This window comes from Anomalospiza imberbis, chromosome Z, assembly GCF_031753505.1.
Source record: "Anomalospiza imberbis isolate Cuckoo-Finch-1a 21T00152 chromosome Z, ASM3175350v1, whole genome shotgun sequence".
Classification (NCBI taxonomy): Eukaryota; Metazoa; Chordata; class Aves; order Passeriformes; family Viduidae; genus Anomalospiza; species Anomalospiza imberbis.
In genome coordinates this window covers 2,254,446-2,282,069 of record NC_089721.1, presented here as the reverse complement: position 1 = coordinate 2,282,069, position 27,624 = coordinate 2,254,446, and the positions used below count along the sequence as shown (strand labels likewise).

The window sequence follows — 27,624 nt, the reverse complement described above, 5'->3', positions numbered from 1 at the left end:
CCTGGTTCCCAATATCCCATCTGTGCCTGCCCTCTGGCAGTGGCAGCCACTGCCTGTGTGCTGTCCCTGCATGCCTTGTCCCCAGTCCCTCTGCAGCTCTCCTGGAGCCCCTTGAGGCCCTGGCAGGGGCTCTGAGCTCTCCCTGGAGCCTTCTCTTGTGCAGCTGCACAGCCCCAGCTCTGCCAGGCTGGCTCCAGAGCAGAGGGGCTCCAGCCCTGGCAGCAGCTCCGTGGCCTCCTCTGGGCTGGCTCCAGCAGCTCCACGTCCTTGTGCTGTTGGAGCCAGGGCTGGGGCAGCTCTGCAGGTGGGGTCTCAGCTGAGCCCAGGGCCAGAGGGGCAGAATCCCCCCTGCTCTGCTGCCCACGCTGGGGATCAGCCCAGGGCAGGGGGGTTCAGGGCTAAAGTGCACATTGATGGGTCATGTTGAGCTTCTCTTGACATGGTTTAGTCTCTAAAAGGTAAAGCAGGGCATGAGCATCGAGGTTATTCCCTTCAGCATGGACTGCATGAGGGTGTAACCCACAGACTTTCAGGAGAAATGGTTTCACCCTTTACAGTCAGTCCTTGAGGGATGCATATGGCCCTGCTCAGTGGGCCCTGGCATTGAGAGATCCAGTCTGTGACTGGTAATGGTCACATCTGACTTGTGGACTTTTTTTAGGAAAGGCCATGCCTAGGGATGAATATAAATAGTATAACACTGTAGCCCATCCCCCTCCCTCTCTATCAAATAACAAATAATCTACTCAATAAGAGTAAAAAAGATTCTATTTAAATTACAAACTGCAAATATTGGCTTATTTGAGCTAGTTGGTATGAATTAGCAATCACATTAAAAATGTGTTATTTTTTGGAAATACATTTCATCTGCCTTTTCATGATGGCAGCCAAGAAAATTTTGTTCAGATTTTCCAAGGTGATTCACTTCCTGGCTTCTAACAAACCTGGTAAATGTCAGGTGCCAAAAATTTCTTCAACAAGATTTTTGAGCTAGAATGAAAGTTCCATTCCAAAGAGTAACTTTAATAATTGTTCATGCTACTGTTTTTCTATTTTTGGGTCTTCTTAAGAAGACCTCACAAGAAATAGATTATTTGGTTGATATCTTCAGTACATTTTCAGACTCCCAGGGGAAATGTCAGATGCAGTTTTGATTTTGAAGGTCATTTAGGGACATGAACCTCACAGTTGTTGATGTCCTGTTTTTTCCTATTCATTCCTTCCAACACTGCAGGACAGAGGCAGCACTTGCAATGTTTTTAGTGTCTTTTTAACCCTTCTTAAGTGCCCTTTCTGAAAGCAATTTTACCAAAGGCCCACATTTTAAAAATATGCTAGCTACCTTCTTCCTGAAATAGATTTGCAAATTGGAAGTCTAAACAGTGAGGTGCATAAAAACATCTGATGCCTTTTGTACCACTGATGGGCCTGAGAGGCAAAATCCTCTAAGTGTGGCAATAAAGCAGAGACAACCAAAGCAGGTGAAGTGTGGTCTGCAGGTGAACAGAGGTCACTTCACTCTAGAGAAAGGAGCAGCTTTGCCATTTCACTTCCCAGTAAGAGCTGCAGAGCTCTGTGGGCTCTCTTTACAGATTCCATTGCCATGTGCACTTGGCTTATTAATTAAAACATATTCTTTACTGTTTTCAATACATTAAATTGAATGTGTCTAATGAATATCCAGCTGCACTCTTCTTTCTTTATACATAACAATTTAGAATCATAAATTGCACTCATTTCAACCCAGGAACATTTTTCCCATTATATGGCTGCTGGTGATAATGTATCAGACAGCAATAATGATGCTTGATTTTCATAAGCTGCACTAAATGGTAAGTGCTCAGAGCTACATGTTTTGATTAGCAGACTAAGCAAACCATGACATGAGAATCCTTATTTACACTGACTACTGAGGATTTTTCCACAAGGTGATTTATTTAGGCAAAGAGACGGTTTAGGTGCACCTGACCTGCCTTAACTGAGTTCTAGATCATCTCAAGCTGGACATCTGTAACACACAAAGCACTTGAGTGACTGTCTTGATTGTCTTATCTAAGCTAGATATGCAAAATCATATGCTAGAATTCATTCTGTGCAAGATTTACCAGGAAAAATAAAGTCTATTTTGATGCTGTATGTGTAGAAGTTGAATCAGATACACAATATACTCTGGAGAGGCCTGTAGACAAGAAAAAAGGTATTTTGTCCCAGATGTAGGTTTCTATGCCCTCCATTCCTTTTCCATCTCTCCTCCACCATCCTCTGCAGCAGCCTTGCGTCCCTCACGCCCTCCCTCCACCGCACAGCTACACTTCTTTCATTTCACAAGTGCAATCCCTTCCTGGCATACTAAAAAAAAAGCAAACACACCCATGTATGCCTTCCCTCGCACGCTCTGCTTTGTTCCTTCAGCTCCATCTATCGACGTCCTGAAAAAAGAGCGGCCGGGGCAGCAGCTGCCTTCCATCTGCCCCGCACACGCACTAAGGTGACCCACGCCCCTCTCACCACGCTGGTTTAGCAGTGTGAGGGGCACGACTGACCTCTGTGAGACCAGGACAAGCTGGACTCTGCCACGTTTAGCTGGATATTAATTCTTTGGGCTGTGACAGAGAGCTGTGCTTTAGTTAAGAAGAGCAGGATGCAAGCCAGCCAAAAGGAAGAATTATCGTCAGCATCATTACCGGACCGCTTGGTTTGAAGGGTGTCCCAAAGCCTGTAGGAGGGAATCAGTGTAAACTACAGAGAGGTGAAGAAATGAAGATGAAAGAATGTGTAGCCACATGAAATCTGAGCTCTTATTTGGATCAAATTTACTGCTAGTGTTTGACCTTGATTACCAAGTACTTTTTCACTTCAAGTATCTCTTAGCATCTTTCACAGTTTTCCTATGTTTGTGTTTGAAGGAGTGAGTCAGATCATCCCCATCTTACCTGGAATGGCACACACCCAAATAATTGATGGCAAGTAAGGTGACAATGGAGAGATTTCCTCTTCCAGCAGAGTTACATTGCTCCAGTCCATGCTGGGGAAGTCACCTCTTGCTCCATGGTCAGGCAGAGGTGGTGGTGGCAGTGGGTGAATTCAGGGGGTTGCTCTGAAACCCTGAAATGATTCATGCATCTAAATAATTTCTTGATCCCTGGTTGGAAGCAAAATGTTAAGTGTTAAATATCATTTTGAAACAAGGACTGGGAAACTTGAGTTCTCCAGTGATGTATTTGGTTTAAATTGGGTTTGGTAAGTAGTCCAAACTACTGGAAGTGCCTCTAAAAGCATTACTGGGGATGACTCTGAGTGCTGATTGTTTTCAGAAACACACTCACAGCTCTGCAGGTCTCCAAGCATTATCTGAACTGTCCCAGACTACAGACTGATGCTGGAAGTCACAGAGAAATGGGCTTTTCCACCATCTCTGGTAAAAAGACCTTGACGACAGACTTTCTACATCCTGGCACTTGTGGTTCCGGAAACTCAAGATGGAAGTGGAAGGGGAGCGGGAGATTAGAGGAGCTTTGTTTCCTCTATTATAATGAAAGATTTGGTCAGATACATCCAACACAGTCAGAGATTGAGCAACACATCCATCATGGGGTTCTGAAGGGCAACATTACTGAAGGTAATGTTCTGAAGGTTTGCCAAATTGCTTTATAAACTTCAGATATGTAGGGGAGAAGTTTTTATCTTCTCCCCTACATATCTGAAGTTTATAAAGCAATTTGGCAAACCTTTCTGGAGATAACCTGTCACCTGGAAGGTTTACAGCCTCGCTTCTGCTCTGCACTACCTAAAGAGGAAAGGAGGTGTACAAATCCATCCCTGTGAACTCAGCTGGTCTGAGGAGAGGTAGCACAGGGAACGAATTTGGCTTGCAGCTTGCTGTATCTGATATGAGCTATGAGAACTGATAGGATGTGATCCAGCTCAAGGCTCTGCCACAGCAGAAGCAGAAATTGCATACAGGCATTTTGGGATTGAGAGACAAAGCTGAGAGAGAGAGAGTCCAGGGTGCATATCCACTCGAGGGAGGATACCCTGGAGAACTGGATTTGCAGCTCCTCCTGCTGCCACAAAAAATTGGTATTGTTCCTATGAGAGGCTGACATCTCCTGGGAGAAGTTATAATCCAAGACACCCCAGTCTCTCCCCAGCAGCAGTGTCAGCAGCCAGAGTCTGGCCAAAACCAAACAGACAGGTACCAACATCACACAGCCATCCGACCACTTGTTACCATGCCCACAGAGAGTGCTGCTTCCAGACATTTCCTTTATGTCTGGGCCCATGGTGCCTGCAGCTTGGAACTGTTTATCTCTGCTCACCACTTCCCTGCTCTGAATTGCTCCTTGAGCAAGTAGCTGTAGGAGCCACACTTTATGTCAACATGCTGCAGTCTATAGAGACACGTCCCCACCGTGGGCACTTGGACAGAGATTTTTACTCACTCTTGCAGTATTTTTTTTTTTTTTAAGATTAAGCAGAAAAGCAGTTCCAACAAAAAGGCCGGCATGAGTAGGAAAAGAGGAAGGATATGCTCATTCTGCTGGAGGAAGCATAGGCTGAGGACATGCAATGTCTTCTGTCTAGGAGAGATGTCCCAGGAGAGAGCAGCACTCCCATGCCCTGCACTCAGGCTATAAGAATAACAGAATCATCATAGAATGGTTTGGGTTGGAATGCACCTTAAAGCTGGTCCAGTTCTACCTCCTGCCATAGGCAGGGACACCTTCCACTACCCCAGGGTGATCCAAACCCATCCAGCTGGCCTTGAACACTTCCAGGGATGGGGCAGTCACAGCTTCTGTGGGCACCCTGTGCCAGAGCCTCACCATCTTCACAGCCAAGAAATCTTCCCAATATCCCATCTAACCCAGCCTTTTTTCAGGGTGAAGCCATTCCCCCTCATCCAGGCCCTTGTCCAAAGTCCATTTCCAGCACTCCTGTAGTTCCTTTAGGTACTTGAATGCTGCAGAAAGTTCACCCTGGAGCCTTCTCTTCTCCAGGTTGAACAATAAGATATGGCTGTGGCCACAGGAACAGCCTGCCAAGGCAACTTTCAGATACCTGAAGTCAGAAACTCCAGATAAGGCTTGTCCTTTTAAATAGGTACAGAGTCCTGGGGCACTCTTCAAGGCAAAAACCCCACACCCCATGTGTTTGGTCCAAAGGCCAAACCAAACTGCCTCTCTATACAAGTCATGAGGCTGTGGACTTGTTCTGCAGGCCCACGCTATCTCTGCATTTCTTCACACACATTTAAGCAACCAGTGCATAATCCCCACAGCTGCACATTTCCACTGTAAATTCACTGTCTGGTTCAATACCTCCTCCTTACACACACACATACATATACATATAACCGTGCTCAGTCTGTGCCAAGGCTGCAAAACCAATCCATAAACCACCTAAAATTAACACAGAAAATTTTATCCTCAGCCATCAAGTTTCTGAAGAGTGATAGACTTGGTTCAGGTACAACACAGGGGCAGAAATGGTTTAGATTTTCATGTAGAAATGAGCTTATGGGGGTTTGGGGTTTGCTTTGGTAGTGGGGAATGCAGAAGATATTCCAGGAAGCTTCTATCAGAAAGTTATGCAAAACAACAACAATCATCTCACCAACTTCAAAACTTTATCCTTCCCCTTCCCCCATCATTTCCAAGTTATTATCTGTTAACCACATTTTTAAACTGTAACAAAGAAAACAGAATAAAATCAATAGCTCTCTTTGCAGCTAGGAGGACAGAAATATTCAGCTTCCCGGTGGGAAAACTCGTTCTTTCTTTCTTCCTTTCCATCTAATTTTAAACTTCACTTAAGGTTCAGTGATTGAACAAAAGCAGACAAAAAATATTGCAGTTATCTGACGTACAGAAGTGTAACATGAAGTCTGCTCATTATGGATAATATTTATGGCAGATCATAACGTTAAATTACAACTCAGCCGCCTCAGCCAGAAATTTGTAACGCCACACATGTGCTTCTAATTAAGGGCTTTTGAAGTTGCCCTGGATATTTATTTTCAAGGGATTTAGTGCGCAGAACGATTAAAGTTTGCTCTTGTTAGGAGTTCTGCAATCGAAAAAAAAATTAAGAGAGATTGCAACTGGACCTCAAACTAATGTATACATTCATTTTTGCATGAATGTATACATGTACATCTGTTTATCTATTGCCATAAAAAAATAAAAACGTGTGTGTTAACATAGATAAAAAAATATATTAAAAGAGGGAGACAAAGGGCCCTTTGTTTCAAATGTGGTCTGAGTCCAAAATTTGTGACCGTAATTTTGTTTATAGGAAATCCTTTATAATGCTAGTTTAGTGTTTCCATATGGAATTCTCACAGGACTCTTTTCTCCCTCCCCCTCAACCCCCCCATGTCCCTCTTTTATTTGGATAAGGCAAGAGAAAAGTGAATGTACATTCCAAAGATGCATAGTCATTCCGGATCAAATTCAATGGATTCTGGCAAGAGTTGAAAAACACAGATGCAGTGTTTTAGGTCTCCTGCTGTGCAGCCTCCAGCCATGAGTGTCTGGTTGAAGCACTTTGTAAAATCATGAAAACCCTATTAAATTCATGAAATATGATATACTGCATTTTCGAGCTAACTTTCCATTGAACTGTCCATGAAGATGGAATTTGGCTGGCTTGCTTATGGCGTTCACAGGCACACACACGTACACACACACACACACATACACACACACACACACACACACACGTATACACTCAGGCATCCCTGTGTGCACACCAAGACACAGCCAGGAGCTGCTGTGGTCCTTTATGCTCTGCTTCTTCAGCTGAATCTTCCTCTCCAAACCAGTAGAGCCTGGATCAAAACTCAGGAGCTCCCAACAAGCCTGCTCTGTCTTTGCACCACACGACTCACACAATGACCCCCAACAATTAAAGAGGTCCTGATGTTTAGGCAAAGGGAAGCGAGCATCCAACACAGCTGCCCCTCTTCCAACTTAAAACAAAATCTCTTGCTAGGAAACTGAAAGTAGCCTGATATTCTTACTTCATTTCCTATTGGGTTTCACATAATAAAATCATCATATGTTTAGGATTGGGTTTCCTTTCTCCTCTTCTAAATGAAAAAGTGAGAGCAGTCCCTGGAGGAGAAAGGTCTTGCTGTTAAAATTGTCCTTGAGACAAGGGCAGTTGCGGCCCCTTGCATGACAGTCAGAGTGAGAAAAATATGTATTTTAGTAAAGCTGGCCGGCTTATTTATGTCTGGGCACCCACGTGGCAGAAACTTGTAATAAGTTTAATGAGATGTGGCTGTACCTGAGCTCACCATGCAGCCACGTGAGGTTTTCCTTACCTCCGCATGAGGCAGATGGACCTCTTCCATAAAATACCTTGTACTTCCAACTGCACCTTTTATTCAAGGATCTGTAGTTACTTTAGAAATACTGAGATTCATAAATGCTCAGGCCAGAGAGGGCATTTGAGCAGTCAGCCCATGTAATACTGACAGTAAACTTCATCCTGTAGCTGCTGTATTGAGTGCAGCACTGTTGACTTCCAGTTTTGAGATAAAGACTTCAAGAGAAGAGGGATCTACTGCCTTCCCTGGTAGTTTGCTCCAACACCTAATCAGTCCTTCTGTTAAAAACATTACTATGCAATAAATAAGCCATGAGGTTTAGGAGGATTTAAGTTGTATGTCTGTGGTTAAGCTCGTCTATGGGAGTCTTACGTTCAAAGTTTTTAAGTAAAAATAGTGATAATGTGCATCATTTTCTGTCCACGGTTTCTACCAAGTTCTGCTCCACCAAATCCACAGATAGTTTTTAAGATTTTGTGTGGAAATGGTGATTATATTTGAATATCTCCTCACAATTTTGGTACAAGGTTTCCCATTTTTTTTGTGTACATTTACTGTCAGTAGATGATAGAAAGATGTAGGTTGGATACTTGTTAATTAGGTTCACATTTTCTGATGAACAGCTTTATTGCAAGCAGTAAATCAACTCAAGACTAGAAATTGCTTTGCAAGTCAAATATCCAGAAAATTGTCCGTGTAACTTTAAAATTCCAGATCCCTTTGGAATGGAAATAAAGGCTTAAATTTCAGGACCACAGTGCAAGTTTGACACATTTGCTGGCCTCAGATATGCCAAAACAGAGACAACAGGATGTCTGCTATTTTCCATTCCAAATAAGAAGGTAAAAGGAATGCCTAAAGTCCCTTAAGTATTCACTTTTTTGGTATAAATAGTTTTGAACTTGAGCTTGTTTCAACATTGTTGTTTGCATAAGGGTTAGATGTGAATTCTCTTAGGCTTTGATTAGATTATTTACCTTCTGTAGGTGCCTGTATATCTCTATTTACTAAAAAGGGAAGTCTAGAGTAACTTATTTGGACCTCCATGTCTTTTTAGACATTTGTTTTGGGTGAGAATCCCTTCTTTTTTCCTTACAAAAATACATTAAAATAAAGACATTTGCCCAAGTCTTGCTACAGCAGTAATTGTCTAAACATAAACAAAAATGGGTGTATCAGGGATAATGACCTTTTTGTTGATGAGGTTAGATTGTGGTATAATTCTATATCACATACCAGCTAAGTTATTTTACATGCCTTTAAATGTCACTGATATTATGATTCATAATACAGTGCTCTGTGGTCTTCCAATTTCCTTTAAAAAACTGAATCATTCATTTGCAGACACTAAAGCAACATTAATTAGCAAGGTTTGTGTTAACAGACATCTTGAGAGGATTAATGTGCAAAAATTAGATAACCAAGTGCATGCCATTAAGGCTTAAAGTGCTACTCCTGCTGTGTCATGTGAACATTTTATGTGGAAAAACACCTGTATTCTCCATCATGCAACAAAATAATGGGGGACTTAATAAGCTTTACTAATTCAATATATAAAGTGGCAGCCATAGGAAGCATGTATTTGCTGGGAAAGAACATTGCTTAAAAGAAACAGACAGAAATGGCCTGGGAATATTTTACTGGATATCCAGTGAGCAAGCTGAGTGAAAATGAAATTTGGCATGCTCTTGTCATCGTCCTAGCCTCCACACTCCAACCCCAGCCCTTGCTGGTTACAGCCATCACCAGAGAGTGCACAGCCCTTTCGACACGTCTCTTGCAGGGCTACCTTTGGTGGCAGTGACCAGTGTCCATGCCTTGGAGTCCCTGTTATTCCAAAGCCTCCTGACACAGGAGGGAACGTGAACTAGAGGTGATAACAGGATGCCTGGTGCCCTCATTACCGTTTCTGATCAAGATGTCACATCCTGCCTTGCAGTAACAAAGTACACAAAAGGTCATGGGCCTGTTGGAGCGAGTCCAGACGAGGGTGACAAAGATTCTCCCAGGGCTGGAGCCCCTCTGCTCTGGAGCCAGCCTGGCACAGCTGGGGCTGTGCACCTGCACAAGAGAAGGCTCCAGGGAGAGCTCAGAGCCCCTGCCAGCGCCTCAAGGGGCTCCAGGAGAGCTACAGAGGGACTGGGGACAAAAGCCTGGAGTGACAGGAAAAAAGGGTTGTAGACTCCCCACTCCTGGAGATGTTCAAGGTCAGGCTGGATGGGGTTCTGAGTAACCTGGTCTAGTGGAATGTGTCCCTGTCCAAGGCAGGGGTGGAACTGCATGGTCTCTAAGGTCCCTCCCAATCCAAACCATGCTGTGACTCCATGATTCAAACATAAACAGAAAGCCCCCCAAAAAATAATGGATTACACACACTTGTGTAACTAAAGTCTCTCCTTGTTCCTGCATGGTTTGAATTTAGATAAAAGTCTCTTTGAGGAACCAGGATGCTATGTACCTCTGGAAAGGCTATATATTGGATCTGCATTCATGCAGTGTTCTACAATCCACCCAGCTCCATGACCAACATAGAAAATTTTACCCCCATGCAAATAACATAGATAGAACATTATAATTAGGATTGGCAGCAATAGCCAATGGCTCCATAAATTCTCATTTCTACACCCACAGTTTTTCATCACTTCAAATCCCTTTTAAGAGGCTTTTAGATCACAATTTCTCTTCCCCCTCTCCAACAGCAATAAGACTGTGTAAAAAGAAAAGTTTTGCTTATTGCTTAAATGCAATTAAATGTTTTGTCCACCACACAAGGCATCAGATCCCAAATACTTCCCTGCTGCCAAAGGCAAAACTCCAACAAGAGAGTTCAAAACAACCATATCATTATTGGCAACCATATCATTACTGTACATTGGTGGGGTGTTTGTCATGGAGTAAGGGCATGGCACAGTTCAACAGTTATTTCCTAAAATTCCTATTTAGAAAATGTATAAGGTAAAATGCTAGTTTTTCAAAATACAAATCCCCATCCACTTGCAAATCCCAGTAAACAAAAAAAACAAAAAAAAACAAAACAAAAAAAAAACAACAACAACATCAACAAAAACCTTAGTTTAAATTAATTTGAACTCTCTTGCTGGTGTTCTATTTTTAGATGTAGAACTTATGTTAGCTGTTCCAACAAGCTTGTATTCTTCAGTATTATTCACATTATTCTTACTATTCTTATTCTATTCCATTCTTATAGAAGAACTTACTGTTCCTCTTGGAAGCCTTAATAATATATTCCACTAGGCCACGTGTTCCCAGTCCAAAAAGATGGCTCTGCTCCAAGAGAGTTTGGGATAGAAACATGGAACAAAGGAAAAGTTTGATACAGACAAACATGTAAAAACATGAGCACAGCACAAGGCCAACCTGGTCAGCTGAGCAGGCAGGAGCTCAGCACACCAGAGCCTGACTGCTACAAAATGTTATTGTTCACACCACTGGGCTGATTTCATTCAGTTCACTTATTCCTAACAAGGCAATTATTCTCACCACCACGGCTCCAATTTCCCAGTGAGCCTGGAAGAAGACTGGGAGAACAAGAGAAAATAGGAAGGAACTGATTAACATCAAATTCTTCAAAACTCTAGAAAAGACTTTACATGGAAATACCCAGGGAGAAACACAGCTGGTTCTTAGATGCAGAAAGGATTTGTCTGTGGGGTTATAAATTGGATTTATGGGTGGCAACCAGGAGGAGGACTTGGTAGCCCAGGACTTGGTGTGTATATACAGCGTAGATTTTAGCTTTAGATCCAAAGGATAAAAATTGCATAGGCAAATGTTTCAGAACAGCAAAATTATGCTAAGAAAATAAAGGCTATTAAAAACAAAATCTATACACACACAAAATTTTTTTACAGAGAACAAAGGCCACATAGTACTAAAAAGTACCAGTTAATTTTATCACAGAATCATCACAGAGGTTGGAAGAGACATTCAAGACCAGATAGTCCCTCCATCAACTACCACTACCACAATCACCCCTAAAATCCAGATGCCCCTTGAACAGTTCCAGAGATGGTGACTCCACCACCTCCTTGGATAACTTATTCCAATGCCTGACCACTCTTGCAGTGAATTTTTTTTCTAATATGAATCTGAACTTCCTCTGGCAGGACTTAAAGCCATTTCCTCTCATGTTTTCCCTTCAGACATAGCAGCTGAGGATGACCCTTACCTCACTCCACCCTCCTGTCAGGGAGCTGTAGACAGGGAGAAGGTCCCCCCTGAGCCTCCTTTTCTCCAGACTAAACACCTCCAGCTCCCTCAGCTGCTCCTCATGAGACATTTTTTCTAGACCCCTCATCCACAAGATTATGAAGAGTAATTGCACTTGTACTGCAGATATACAAATTAAACTCCTATTTTCTATCTCCAGCTCCAGGAACATGTTCAGGGCCAGGCTGGATGGGGCTTGGAGCAACCTGGGATAGTGAAAGGTGTCCCTGACCATGGCAGGGTGGGGAATGAGATGATCTTTGAGGTCTCTTCCAATTCAAACCATCCTGTGATTCTGTGATTCTGAAACAGAGACACTGCTGTTTGGTGCTTTGAAAGATTCCCAATAAGAACAAGCTACACCTACAGGGCTCACAACGTGTTTGGGAATGTGTACTGGGTAGGTCCCACAGTAATAATTAGTGACTAAAATTTGCTTAGCCCCAAAAAACGTTATGAGGCAGAGACCCTCACGCAGAAGCCCCTGAAGTCAAGAGAAAGTGTTGAAAATTACTTCAGTAGGGTTTGCACATAGCTCACAAGGATTTGATTTCTTTGGTTGTTGATCTGTTGCCTTCCATGAGCACTAATTTTGCTCACTTATCTTTCAGTATAGTTCAGCTATCTCTCGGATAATTTCAAATCTGCCAAGTCAGATGGATGTGCTGCATGCCCTGGTCCATAAAAATGAAAGGCCAGCTATTAATTGGCTTTGCCTTCAGCTTAGTGACTTTGGAAAAGTCCCTCTTGCAGCCACAACATTTAATTTATTGAGAGATATATTTGGATCTATTTATTCCAAGAACGAAATTGTCTGGTTTGCTGCCATTTATTTTATAAAAGAGATAATAAAAATGTAATGAGTATGGAGATTCAAAAGTGGAAATGACACAAAGAAAGCAATAATCATTAAAATAAAAATATAAACAAGTCTATAAACCAAACCCTCAAGACATTTGCCATGTAGAATGCAACTTTTATACCTCTTACTTCATAATGCATAACTTTACAAGAAAATTAATTTAATGCTTTTGCTAACCTTACTCAACCCCAATCAAGTAATAGGTAGCAAGAAAAACAATTATATGCACACACAGTAAGCTTTCATTTAGTTCAAGTGGTGATTCAAGTATTTCAATAGTGTAATAAAGACCTGAAATCTATTTAACCAATGGCAATACCCTGAAAATCAGTTTTTCACATGAGACTCCTTGGATATTTAAATCCACATAAACTTCTATGTCAGGGCTGTTGTGGGACACTTATCTGTGCTGACCTCTATAATCTTCATCAGATACTTCAGCCATGATACAGAAATAAACTCCATACAGAGGAGGGATGGGGCTTGCAGCCAAAACATGCAGTCAATAACAATGGAGCGGATCTTGGGTCCCAGTCTGAGAGGGCAGGAGGAAAGGACTGACACTCATCAGCCCTGCCCTAGTAGGATCATCCACAGCAGAGGGTTTAGCCGTGGCAGCCCACACCACCAGCCCAACCCATCCTTGGAAGTGTTCAATGCCAGGTTGGACAGGGCTTGGAGTAACCTGGACTAGTAGAAGGTGTTCCTGCCCATGGCAGGAGGTGGAATGAGATGGTCTTCGAGGTCCCTTTCATTCCAAACCATTCTGCGATACTGTGATCAGAGCTAAGGCCCACTTGGGCTGGCAAATCATCACCATGCCATCCATGTGACGTCCTGACACTTCCTGTGGTGCTGGAAGGGGTTGTCAGAACAGAAGCAAAGGGCTGAAAAGCTCTTTAAGCCCTCACCTCCCGCCCTGAGGTCCTGCCCCAAGCTCCCAGCAGCGTGATTCCCATTTCACTGCAGAGGGAAAGGCTGAATCGTAGAGGTATTGAAGTGATAGGTTAAAATTGGGGCATTTATTCCTTACATCTACTCAGAGATAATTGGCTTAATTTTCCCTGTTGTGAGGCCTTCCTGCCTCCTGCTGCCTTCAAAAGACATCAGACTGCACACACACAGATTAGAAAATAGCACTGACTGTTAAAATGTTTGATTACAGATATTTCCATAATCACAAGCAAACATGTCAGACTTAAATGATCCTACTCTTAGGCTCCCCACCTGTAAAACACGAAACAAGGCACTTCATGCACTTTTCCAAAGCAAGGGCAGGGTTATTTCTAGAGCTGACTGAGGCCTTAGGCAATGGAAGAACCATGCTCAGAAAGTGTAGGGATAAGTAGGTATACGCTGCATAAAATATTTTAAGAGACTTTCAGAAGCAGAAATAGTTTCTCTGTAGTAATAAATCCCTGAAGGTTGTGCTGCCCTTGAGGTCAGTGACATGGCTGAGATATCCATGGTCATATAAAGATTGCAATTCTCTAAGCAGCTTTGAGGATAGCCAAAGGCAAGACCTAAAAACCAGTCATTATCAAAATTCATATTAATCACTTTTAAAACTTATGAAAAGCCCAAAGCTTCAGCTCAGGAGGTGGCCTGTTCCAGAGCCTGATCCAGAGAGGACAACAGAGCAATCCATGTGTCCCCTGACTTCAGCAGGTTTTGAACAGGGACTTCATGTCTTTGAGTCACAAATGTTGGATCTTTGGACACATCCAACAAACCCCACCGGGGATAAAGAATTCAGACACTCATATTACTGCGGAAAAGCATGAACTTAATGCAGGCCTGATAAAACAATGATGTTTCCTTCAGGTACCCTCATTTTCAGCTCAATCAATGAGCACTACATTCTTCCATGTTTGTCTGGAAGACTAGGAGAAGTATTTTCTGATTGAGTCGCGTCCCAGGACAAGAGCAGCCAGGAGCCAGCTGCCAGCAGAGGTGGAGCAGCTCATTGTGCCTGGGACAGGAGTGAGGGAGAGGCAGCTGCCAGGCTGGATGATATTTTGGTGGGCTAAATGCAGCCCACAGATCACTTGCTTTCTGCCTCATGCATGTCTGTTCTCCAATGAGTCAAAATTCCCTTGCACCAAGTCAAGGAACAAGGCAGGAACAGCAATGCCCCAGGTCCCCTCACACCATCCTGTGTATCTGCTATGAATGACTGCTGAACTTCAAAATTAATTCCCTTTTCCAGATTCTCAGCTTTTTAAACTTTTACAGCTTAAAATACTTATCTACCCCATTACCTCAACTGGCTTGTTGATATGTCAGTTGAGGAACATGTCGGCAAATTGGATGCAAATGTCTCTTCTCCTTTCCCTACCATGCCCAAACCATACAGTTACACCATCCTGAGCTCACATAAACTCCCAACTGTGTTTATTTCAGAGCTGTAAAGCTGATTTGACTGTTCAAATTGATACAAGGAAATAGAAACAAATTGCTTTACAGCCTCCAAGTTGGCTTCTGCTGCCCAAACATCCTTTTTTCTGCCTCAGGCTTCAACAATTCTCCACCAAATGGGTCTGAGCACAAGTCATGTAGATGAGTTATTCCTAGCACATGTATTTTAGGGTTTTTTATACTCAGATTTTTTTTTCTTCATTTCAATTCCAAATATCTGGTTTACCTTAATCATTCATGTCCTTGTTAAGGATCTTGCCAATGTCCATTTAAAGCAAATGATGACTTCTTGAATGGGTCAGACCATCCAGAAAGCTACGACATTTTCCTCTAGTAAAATCTATAATGAGAACTGTGTGAATAACTCTTTTTTTTTGTTTAATGCTTGAACTGGAAAACTAAGAAAAAAATTAGTATAGAATGAGTCTTAAAACTGTTTCATTTTTCTCAAAGGAATGACAACAAGCACAAAAACACAATAAATGTTTTATTGCAGTACTTTTCTCCTTTGAAAAATTACCACTGAATTTAGCTAAACTAGGCTTTAATACATGCAGATTGTAACTCTTTTATTTTCCCTTTCTGCATTTGATCTTTTTTTATTTTCTTCTGACAAAGTACTCTGCTAAACACAGCTGTTACTTGTGGATGTGTAGTGACCTGAAACTGCTTTTTTAGCAATAAAAGGCATCCTTCTCTCTAAAATTATTCTTTTATATCCAAAGAGAGAAAGAGATCTAACCTTTTACTCTCTTATAGAGCAAAACTAAGTATTTACTCATGGTGGGGCATGGGAATCAGCCATGGGACTTGACTTATGCTGTAGCCATGGAAAACATAACCATGGCACAGAGGTGACATATCTAATGTTAAGGGCAAAATTATTTAAAGTGTGTTACTTCAGTGACTATGTCACCAAAGCATTTCAGCTGTTCCTGGAAACACAGGAAATCCCAGAGCAGCCTTGTGGAGAGGTATTTTGGTCCACAGCAAGGAGCCTGGGGTGCACCCTGAGTCTAACCTCACCTCAGATAGATTCACACTAAGGGATTCAAAGCAAGTGGAAGCAGCCCTTGGCTCTTTCCTTCCATCAGGAAAGCTCCAGCCAAACCCCTGGCTTTCGAAATCAACTTTTCATGACCTCAAAAATAATCCCAACCTTTGCACTGGACTCAGTACAACTGAGAAATTTATATTGTAAGCCTCATTAAGCCTCCTTCGGTCTCATAAATCCTATATTACCCAAGAACTGGCTGTGCAGAAAGCACTCAGGGTCACACAAGACTAAGAGTGTGGCATTTAAATAACTCACACTAGTTAGATGTTTCCTCCACATAACTGGAAGCCTTCATTGAAACAAAATGTTGCATTTTAAACATTACAATAGAGCCCGGCTCTAAACATAACCTTGGCTGCAGATAAGGCATATCCCTCAGGGTGAAAATTTACTGTGAGTAAAACAAGCTGATGCAAACTCTGTATTTTCCTTCACCACTGTGCCAAAGTTCAGCAGTAAGGTTCTGCAATGCATCTTTCAATTCCTGTAAAAATAACTTGCACTAATAATACAGAGAATGAAAAAGGCATAAAGCACATCAAAAGGCTAGAGCTTAAAGTATTCTGAGAGATATCAATACTCTCCATCACAGGACTTGCAAATTTGAAAGTAACTGTAGCTCTGTAGTCATCAGTTCCACAGAGGTTGTCCCTGGTCTAAGGGCAGGAATACATAACAAGAAAAAATTCAGAATAAGGTGGCCAAATCTACTGAGAGCAGCATACAGCTTTTCTCTATGGGGTGAACAAAATTTAACCCTAACTATCATTCTGCAGCAAATCATTTCATATTCATAATCCCACCTAAACACTATCTTCTTACATGCTCCTATTTCTAAACAAAAAGTAGCAATACTTTTTATAAAAAGCCCAAACTGTACAAATCATGAATATATCTCGCCTGAACCAACTCTACAACTCTGATACTTTTTTTTAATTAAAAAAAAATCTCCAACGAATAAATTTAAATTTTAAATTCCTAACACCTGCCTCCATGTCCTTCCAAATCACTTCTGCACCTGCAACTGGCTCCCAGCCTCAGGCAGTGCGCTCTGCTCAGCCCAAAGGTGATCCCCAAATTCATTCATCTACCCAGCTGTGAGAGTGAACCCAGTGTTATTCTCACACACAGGGTGAAATTGGGAGTACCTTACTCAGAGACACCAATACCAAATTTCCACCTCTTTTCCACTTGAAGAATTAGGTGTTAATTGAAGACATTGGCTATGACTTTGTCTCCACTTCCCCATTTCACAGAGTCTAACCTGTCCCTATAACCCACTCCCTCCTTTCCTCTCCTCTGGAAGAGCCAAACCTTGACCTCCACCTGGATCTCCAAGCTCAATTTGAACACATCTCCAAGCCTTGTCTGGGGAATTCACAGCACTCACACTTGCAAATGATACACAGCAGGAGGTCTGGCAAAACACTCTTTTTTGTTTGTCTTCCCTTTCCTCACAAACATGGACATTTCACCTAAAATATATGAGTTCATAGATTTTAGTCTCATTCATCCCCTGTACAATGGGCACCAATTCCCATTCCCAGCACTAGATGTGGACTGGGCATCCACTGGCCCCAGCTGCCACCACAGCCAAGAGAAACTGGTAAAAAAAGCCCCCTGTACAAAAGAAAATAAATCAATAAACTGGGATGTTCTGTGCTGAAGTTCACAAATCTTAACCCTCAGACTGTTTCTAAATCCATAGCTCAGTCAGTCTCCAGAAGACAGAAGGCAGATTTTGGTCTGAGTTGCAGTTCTTTACCAGAAACATGTTTGGAAAGAGGAGACGGCACCACCTGTGTCAGTGGGTAAGGCTGAGCCCTAGCCAACAATTGACACAACTCTAGACAGCCTCAGAATGAGCCATCAATGCCCCCTCTCACCTTGCAGCCACAGTGCACATTTACATGTGATATTGTAGATAAATTATATTAGCTGCTAAAAAAATTAAAGCAAAATTAAACATTTTGAAAGATGTAAATTAAAAATATATGTATTATAGCCATTTTAATTTTTTTTCTTAGAAATTTCTAACAATTTTTTTGTTAGAAACTTCTGTAAAGGAATGGGGTTGCTCTGTACACCCCTTCAAAATCCTCAGCAAAAGGAAGAGCAAGAGAAACCTTGCTCCATCACACAGTAAACAAGTCCCCACTTGCCAACAGCACCAGAAACATTTTTTTATGCACAGCTACAAGAATCCAGAGCAGCTCCACTGAGACTGATGGATATGGCCCTTCTCTCCCTTATATAAGTGATGTTTTATTAACTACAGAGGAATAAAACCTGAGATGACAGCCAGACTCTATCGCATAAGTTTTTATCTGCAGCCCTCACTTCTCTCCATGTCTCCCATCTCAGGTCCAATGAAAAGACCATTAACATTGGGGGAATCCTTTGCACTGCGTTTCCAAAAGACATAAGACCATCTTTCCAGTGCACAAATACCAATCCCATGGCACAGGAGCAGATAAGCTGCAACAGGGGTGTGGAGACAACACTCCATATTAAAGAATCCTTGAAAAGTTTGATTTAGAAGGGGCCTTAAAGGTTTTTAGTTCCAAACCCCTGCTGTGGACAGGGGCACCTTCAGCTAGACCAGGTTGCTCCAAGCCCCGTCCAACCTGCTCCTGAGCATCCTGCAACACGCCCCACTTTACCATTTGATTCCAGTAACTCTGGAGCCGGGAAGCAGCTTGGGAAATTTGTCCTGTCGTTTACAATCTTTGAAGTGCAAACTTGAGGCTCACGCAGAACAGAGAGCAGAAGTGATGTCTGTGTTTTCAGGTGAGCAAAGCTGCAGACTTCAAAGGTTCCGCTCTAGACTGTGAAGCCTCTTAAAGATTGTCACCTGAGTTTATCAAAAGCTGGCAGAAAACGCATCCATACATCCAGATAAACGCATTCTTTGATCTGAGTGATAAAAACAACTGTTTTTCTTCATGTAAACTCCTTTTTTGTAAATGTTTATGAACTGTGGGAAATTATGTCTCTGCCAGAATTTAAAATAAAGTGATTCAATGGGTTTGCCTTACGCTTACCATTCATTATGCTCACAAACATTGCAGGAATCCCAATGGAGTTTTCAAGGAAGGTTCACGATGTTGTAGTTACCAGGGAAACCCATGATAAATTGTTGTTATCTGAAAAAGAAAATCCCCATTAACTTTCTATTAAGGAGCAAGCGATGTGAACTATATGGAGAAATGCCTTTACTGTTTCCATATTAAAATGCTGAGTGCTTTGTCCCAAGATTAACCAAATAATGCCCATGCTCTGACATTTTAATCCACTCTGAACAGCACCTAGCACTGTGGTTTACCATGCATTCCTAAAGACAGCCCAGTATTCAGCTGGATCAGCCCAGGAACAGCAGACACCATGTGATTGTGTTTGCAGTTAAAATATTTACAAGCAAAGCTTTGCTAAGCTAAGCTAGAAAAAAAAGCAATATATTTCACACCAAATTGAAGGAGTTTTCCCAGCTCCCCAAGGCTTGTACAGGATATCCAACTCCAGATGAAGAGCTCAAAGGCTTAACAACAATGTAATTTTGCATAGAATAAACAAGGTTTTTCAGTGTATGTTGACATCAGTTATTTGGTCTTGGAGCACAGGTGTTGCAGATCACCGATCACCTGTCTGCAGAGCACTGATGCAGTCATGGATGCTCCAAACCTTCCTTGCCCTTTGTGCTCCCCGGCATGAGAAAACCACATGGCACCACCTAAGCAGCCACAGAGAAAATCAGAAAAACTTCCTTGTTCAAAGCTTTCTTTGAGCTCTTGTAGTCTGGGTGGGCAGCTGAAGCAGGAATCATCACCCTTAATAACTGTCCCTCTGAAGGAGCTAATGTTCCTACCATTTTTGGTCACTCCTTAACCTTTGAGACTGACAACAAGACTGCCTCCAACCTTACTGCAGCATGAACAGGCTGCCTAAAATCACCTTCATTAGAAACTAAATTCTTCCACACTAAAATGTCCTAAGGCACATTTTCTTCCCTGTCCTCTCTTTCACACACATCAGTTATAGTATCTCAGCCTGGCAGAAGGGAGCCCTCAACAAAGTGCAGTAATTTCTCTGGCAGCTCCAAACTGATTCACATTTGGCTGCCCATGTCTGTCACACTCAAGCCTTACAGAGTAAGACCCTGAATCACTATAGTGAGTTAGAAAGATTTAATCTCATTTAAGAGGTCACCTCTGAATTGGTGAGAGACATTCAGTAGCTGACTTACCCAAGTTTTCACTGTGAATTAATAAGAAAGCAGAGATATTGTCCAGTTCCTTGCTGTATTATTCCCACCTCGCTACTCTCTGGATTAAAGAAGGCATTCATTTCATTGGAGCTCGTGTTAGGATGCCTAAGCTTTGCACCACAGGAGAGGGTCTTTAGAAACACTTCTGACAAGTAGAAGCAGTGTAATGGGATGTGGGAGTTAATTTTTCCCTCCTGATGAGATGGAGCAGTGACTGGTTCTGAAAATGAAGACAGGCAGCTCACGGTCAGTGTGGAGGAGAAAGACAGGGAAACATCAAAGTGAAACTCAGGAAGATGCTGACACAACAAGGCAGGTGTGACCAGCAGGACAGTTCCTGTGCTAATGGAGAAGTGATATGACAGGACAAGAGGACACAGCAATTCTTCATGGAAAGAGTTGCTAAACATTGGAGTCCCCACTTCTGGAGGTGCCCAAGGAAAAACTGGACGTGGTACTCTGATCTAGGTGACAAGGTGGGGATTGATCAAAGTTTAAACTTGATGATCTTGGGGTTTTTTTCTAATCTTTATGATTCAATGAAAGAATCTGCAAAGTTTAGACACAGCCTGAAAATGAGGCTCTAGACCAAACTGAAAGAGCACCATGAGCTGAAGGTGGGGACAGCAGAGAGAAGCAGGAGAAAAGGTGGGAAAGGGAAGGCACAGTGAGCCCAGGAGCACTACTGGCAAGGCTTTTCCTTCACATATCTGCAGGTCCATTCCTGCTCCAGATCAGACAGGATATCTCACAATTCCCTGACCCCTCTCTTGTAAGAAAAGGGTGATCCTGGTGATGGACACATCTCTAAGGGCATAACGCTCTAGGGAAGGGAGGGATATTGGGTTCTCTCTGAAGGCAGAACACACATCCAACCTCCCTTCCTAGCTGTCAGGTCACCTGGCTGGTTTCTCATAATATCCAGAGGCACAGCTTTAGTTGAATGTTTGACATCACACAGCTTCACACCACACATTTAGCCCTCACTGTAAATCAGTGTCAGCAGGATGCAAAATAATGGAACAAAAGTCTCATTTTAGTCTGTTGACCTGTTTTCTTTTTCCTTGCCTTATTTTTACTTTTACTGCTCTGCTTCTTAAATCCATTCCTAAAAGAAGCAAACCCTTTTTGTTTCCATTTGCAAAGGATTAAAAAAAAAAAAGAAAAAAAAAAGAGTGAGAGAGACGCACAAACACAAAAAGCCAAAAAGAAACAGAGGAGAGGTATGTGTTATTGGACAAGTGTTTAATTTATGGAACTTGGCCGGCAGAACAAGAGTTTGAATTGTACTTCAATAAGTGGAGCTCTTAGAATAAATGTGGCTTGTAAAATTGTTTTACAGTCTGCTTTGCTGAACAGCCAACACCTCATGGAAACCTTTGAAAAACATTCTGTTTAGAAGCTACGGTTTTTATATTTCATATTTTCTCTATTTGTTTTCCCCTCTGGTTTTATAACTGGAACCATATGCAGGAAAACAGGATTTTTTGTGTCTTAAAATATCTACCTGACCTGACTATTTTTATTATTAAAAAACAGACAGCATTTTGAAAATTCTTCATGTATGAGGCACTTGGTTCAAACATGAAGGTGTACTTGTTTGATATCTCAGTGAGCTACAGATTTCCTGAATAACCTTAGGACAGTCATTTAGCTGAGACTCATCACGCCTCTCCCTGCGCACACGTGGTGCAGCTGTGTGCATCTGAGCTGTCTGTCTTTCCCATTATAGACAGAAAATGTGACAGCATTTGGGACATGATTCATCTGTGTAGGATGGGAGAGGATGAATCATGCTCTAGATGCATATATTGACCAGCCCTTCACTGGAAGTCAAGGCAAGATGCTCAGGTACAGACATTCACACTGCACACACCAACCCTCATAGGTCCCATCTCAGTCTCTCCATGTCACTGCAAGGATGAGGTAGACACTTCTGGAGGTCAATCCATCCCATCCCAACGATGATGTCCCACACACCTGAGTGATCTCCCTGGAGATGATACTGATCATTCAATGTCATCCATGGAGAGGCAACATAATGACAAGCCTTTAAATGGTTATAGGGAGTCAAGAGGAATAGAAGTAGAGTTAGATAATGTATTAAAATAAATTCTTCCCTGGGAGGGGGATGAGGCCCTGGCACAGGTTGCCCACAGAAGCTGTGGCTGCCCAATCCCTGGAAGTGTCCTAGGCCTGGAAGGTGTCCCTGCCCATGACAGGGGATGGGACAGGATGAGCTTTAATGTCCCTTATACGAGTCCATGAATCCCTTTCTAGCAACACCATTCAGGAGAGCTGTGGTAAGGAAGCCAAAGCCTCCTCCTTCACAGTTACACACATGTGCATGTGTGTGTGTGCAACTGTGGCCGTACAGACAATCCAAACACAAATGGTGCCAGCACAGCTTCTACCACAGACACCAATAAAATCCATTAAATAAACTCTGTGCCTCCACTGGCAGAATGGGAAATACTGCTGCAGCAGAAGGGGAAAGAAGAAGTAGTAAACTTTTGCCTTGGAGCAAAGTATTGCATTACACAATGCAGAGACTGGGAAAGGAAGACACAGAAAGTTTCCAAGACCACACTGTAAAAGCCAATTATCTAAATAAGGATGTAAGAATCATATTTAGCCCCATTAAACTACCCCAACTGCTAACTGTTGTAGTTGTGCTTGTAAAGATAAGATAGAACTGCTGTGAGATGTGGCTTCATTTAATGACTGTGATAGGAAGAAAAGGTCACCTAAGCACCTTTTTACTTTTGGGTGTTTTTCCTATTTCATTGGTTGTTTAGTCGGTTTTTTGTTCTTTTTTCTTATTTTATAGGTCTCAGAAACTATTCTCAGAAACTGTGCTGCATGCATCCTTAACAGTTGTTCTGAAAGGCCCTGATTTTTTCATTTGCTTTCAACATCACAGGTTGATCCCTGGTAGAGCCTCACTTGGCAAAGTCATTACGACTCAGCCAAGCGTTCTGTCAGCATCCCAAAGTTTTCCCCTCTAGCTGTACATGGTATTTCTTCTCTATTCTTTTATGGCTTCTTATGAGAGAAATGTGCTTTTGCAAACTGTTTCTTTTCAAGGCCCTTGTGAGGCCACGTCCCTTGAAGTCAATGCATTTCTGATGACTGTGCTTTCAGCACAGAAGTGGAAAGATAATTTATCCAGGCTTGGCTTCAGGTACCTTAACACATGGCCAAGCTCCCAACACAAACAGCAGCCGTGTAGAACATTTGGCTCAAGTGTTACTCATCACCCATCACGCTGGTCATGCACCACCTCACTGTTCTGACCAAAAAATTGGTGGGTTTTTTTTGTTTTTTTTTTTTAATTTGCATGAGACCATCAGATCACTGAAAGCTTTGTGATATTGGTATGCTGGTAACGTTTTCTTTAGCAGCACAAACCAAAGAGAAACCCAGAGCTTGATGTGGAAGGCTTTAAAAATACACACCTCTGTCCTGTCAGCACCCTGTGCCTCAAAAGCAGGCTGCAGCAGCTGTCTGCTGGGGGATGAGCAGGCACAGGTAGGTCTGGAGGTGAGTCCCAACCACCTGGCACTACCCTGCAGTCTGGAAAATGTTCTTAACAAGCAGGCCTGCTCATTACCACACTGATGAATTGGTGTTTGCTAACAAAAGGCCCTTTCTCAAGGAATTCCTCATCAGCCCTAGGTGTGCCATAAGTGATTCAGGCTCTCATTAGCCTTAATTAGATAATTGTTCGAATGATTTCTCTGTTATTCATGCAGCCTGTACCACTGAGCACCAGCCCATCGGTAGACTGACAGGTGTTCCCTGCAAATAAATGTTTTTTTTCCAGGGTGGAATGATCCTACAGGGATCACTGTGCCCATCACAACTCTCCAGGGTCTTATCCAACTGTCCCAGCCCCTTGGGCTGTTCTTACATAAACTCAGCCCCACAATTCACCACTGCATCACTGCAGAGACTTTCAGCACCCCCAATTTTTTTTCCACTACTTCTTTCCCCCCAAATCTGGTAATTCTTCAGCCTTCTCCTCCAGCCATGTCCCAGATTGCTTTGCCATCTGAAGAGGGTGAGTGTGCTTCATTCAAGATGAGACTTAGTTCCCTTCCAATCTGTAAGAAGAAAGCAAGCAGGAATCATATAAAGGGGTGAGTTTTGGGGTGGTTTTCTTAGGCCCAGAACTTCAGTGCCTGACCTGATGTAGATTACAGGCCTGTTGCAGATGGTTCAGTGATTTAAAAGTACTAGCCTGAGACTACAGATCCCATTTCCAAAATCTTCAAGGTTGACCTTGGCAAAGTCTCTTAGGCTGGAACCTTTCTTGCCTGCAAACAGACCCCCAAAAGCTCAGCCACCAGGCTCCCTCTGCAGCCAGTGGAAAAAGAGAGGCAGAACACTCTCATTTTTTTTTTTTTTTTTCCTTTTCCACAACTCACTAGGTATGTTAGGAAAAAGAGATACCAATCGCTCTCTGGAGATATTAATTTCTCCCTGCAGAGAGGAATTGACTGCAAAGGGGTCTCATGTGACGACATGGCCTTTAACCCCTGACAGTTAAGTGATGTGAACAAGACAAGTATTTTAAAAATACACAGGTCCCACATCTCCATTTCAGAGGGAATTGAGCTGTGCAGCCTTGTAAAGAGCTCTGAAGTCATGTTTCTGCTTTGTAAAACCCCCAAGTAATTTTTCCTGGTGAGGTTTAAAACGAGCATAAGCTTTTAATGTGCTGTGATGACCTAGAGAGAGACCCTTGGCATTCATTCTCCCTGCTGGTAAAAGCTGTACTGCACAGCTCATGGTCACAGCAAAGAGACCACTCACCTTTCTTTACTGATGCATCCCTAAAACCTCCAGACTGTAAGACATGTTCCTGTCTCCTTTACATGGATCCAGAGCAGCTCTCCGAGCCCACCTCGGCTCTTGAAATCCTTTGGAAAACACTTCAGGGAGTACATGAGCAAATAAACAAAGCAGACAAAATGGAATAGGATCACAGAAGCATAGAATTGTTTAAGTTGGAAAAGCGCTCTAACATCATCAAATCCAACAATAACCCAGCACTGCCAAGGCCACCACTAACCCATGTCCCCAAGTGCCACATTCACACAGCTTTTGATCACTTTCAGGGATGATGATTCCACCACTGCCCTGGGCAGTCTGTTCCAATGTTCACCAGAGAATTATCTCTGTTAGCAGATCAATTGCTAAATATGGCTGTGAACCTCTGTAGGGAAAGCAACCTCAGAGACAGCCAGGTGCTGGCCTGGCATTGCTCTGGAATCTCTTCTCTGCTTGTGCTCTTGACCGTGTGTCCCTCCCAAAAATTATTGGGTGCCTCATTAGAGCACCCAGGTTGAGCTGTCTATGGGAATAGCAGGAACTTTCTGTTGGCAGCTGTGGGCTCAGATGCTCTGAGTTCCACCTGAAAGCACCTGGAGCTACACCCAATGAAATTATGCATTTTACAAAGCCCCAGTGCTCATGGGATGTAACCAGGCACAAATATCTGGTTTTCCAATAGGATTTGGTCTCTTCCTTCTTCAGATGGATGTAAATTCCCAATATCTAATAACTGCAAATTCCCTCAGACTAGAGGACACATGGGAGTAGAAGGGGAACTCCAGCTCAGTGTTCCCTACATCAAAATCTTCCTGGCTAGCCACAAGGAATAGCCAAAAATGGCATCCACCAAGGATGTCTTAAACTGAAACCAGGAACTGGACTCAGCTTCTGGACAGAATGAGATTACAGATCAGAAAACAAAGCAAGATAATAAAACCACCCCCTCTTCTTTACTTTTGCTCCTTGTTTGTTCCTGCACTGAGCACAGCTTTGCAGAACCTCAAAACCTCCCTGTTAACAGCCCCATGAAACACCTCTGGGCAAAGGCTGGAGCCCCTCTGCTCTGGAGCCAGCCTGGCACAGCTGGGGCTGTGCAGCTGCACAAGAGAAGGCTCCAGGGAGAGCTCAGAGCCCCTGCCAGGGCCTCAAGGGGCTCCAGGAGAGCTGCAGAGGGACTGGGGACAAGGCATGCAGGGAGAGGACAAGGGGGAATGATTTTAAACTAAAACAGGGGAGACTTAGATTAGATGTAAGGGGAAAAAAGTCTTGGCTGTGAGACTGTGGGACCAGGTGCCCAGAGCAGCTGTAGCTGCACCTGGATCCCTAGCAGTGCCCAAGGCCAGTTTAGACAGGGTTTGGAGCAACCTGGGATGGTGGAAGGTGTCCCTGCCCATGGCAGAGGGTGGAATAGGATGGGCTTTTATGTTCCTTCCCATCCCAATTATCAAGGTTTGCAGCATCTATTCCTAGCACAACCGCAGGTTGTTTTTCTTTTTTTTTTTTTTTTTTTTTTTTTTTGTTTGGTTTGGTTTGGTTTGCTTTGCTTTGCTTTGCTTTTTTGTGGGGTTTTATTGGGGTTTTCCGCCCATTTAATACCTTCTATGATCCTCCCCCGTTAGGCTCAAACAAACGGAGCGATGCTCAGGTTTCGTTAACACGGTCCCACACAACAGCCTCTCTTGCCGGTGCCGCCCTCGCCAGGCTGACGCCGATGGTGAAGGTCACCCCAAAAACTGCCGTGGGGAAGAGCTGCCGGCAGAGAGAGCCAGAGCGCTGGGGAACAGCCACGGCGCAAGGCGTGCGCAGGGCTGCACTCCGCAACGCGCTGCCCGGGGCACAGGGAAAGCAGCTTTTGTTGCCCAAGGACCTTCTTCTGAGGGCATTCAGAGCCACAGGTATTTTTGCCATCTCCCCGTCAGTGCTCCGCTCTGCAAAGCAGCCTTTCCTGCAGCCAGGCATCCCTCCCTGCTGCTGCTGCAGGCTGCCACGCTGACAGCCAGCCTCTCTGAGCCACTCACGAACTGGCTCCCACCGGAAGATGGTGCCCATATTCCACAAAACAGGGGGCAAGCCCTTCACTGCGCAGTCCGCTTTGGGGCAACACCTAGAAGAAACTCAGCCACACTCTATCAAAATCACCAGAGCAAATCCCACAGCTGATGCCAGGCTCCCCTCAGGCAGCAGGGATGCAGTTTTGAGGGTGTAACCTGCAGTGTAGCTCACCAGGCTGCAATGCAGTGTATTTGTGTATTTTTTCCTCTAATGTTCATATGGTAATAGACTTTTTAATGAGCAAAGCCCCACAACTGTAATTGGAAAATTAATAAACCCCTACTCCTGCTGAATATTCACCTGCTGACTAAGGAGCACACAGCCCTGAGGCAGTGCTCCTGTCCTTGTCAAAACCCACATGTGGATGCTGATTTCTGTGCAGTGCTTTGATGAGACCCCAGGTTGCTCCTGCTGGTCTTTCAAAGGCAGATGTGGAATGAGGAACATCATAGATTCCAGGTTGTTCCTGCTGGTCTTTCAAAGGCAGATGTGGAATGAGGAACATCATAGATTCCTCGTGATATACAAAAGCACCAACTCACATCATCAAAAAGGACACACACTTC

General features: G+C 43.2%; 1 long non-coding RNA gene across 4 annotated transcripts in view; it reads right to left on the bottom strand.

The window, feature by feature from the left end:
* Nucleotides 1-1,914: 1,914 nt before the first annotated feature.
* Nucleotides 1,915-27,624, bottom strand: part of LOC137465419 (uncharacterized) — a 29,019-nt gene continuing 3,309 nt past the window's right edge. The window contains exons 2-6 of one of the 4 annotated variants that reach the window (XR_010994648.1): nt 24,986-25,104; nt 18,948-19,049; nt 10,715-10,875; nt 2,950-3,105; nt 1,915-2,179 (exon numbers count right to left, since the gene is read on the bottom strand). This is a non-coding gene — a long non-coding RNA (uncharacterized lncRNA). The remainder of the gene's footprint in view (nt 2,180-2,949; nt 3,106-10,714; nt 10,876-18,947; nt 19,050-24,985; nt 25,105-27,624) is intronic. The other 3 variants (XR_010994645.1, XR_010994646.1, XR_010994644.1) reach the window with 3 other exon arrangements.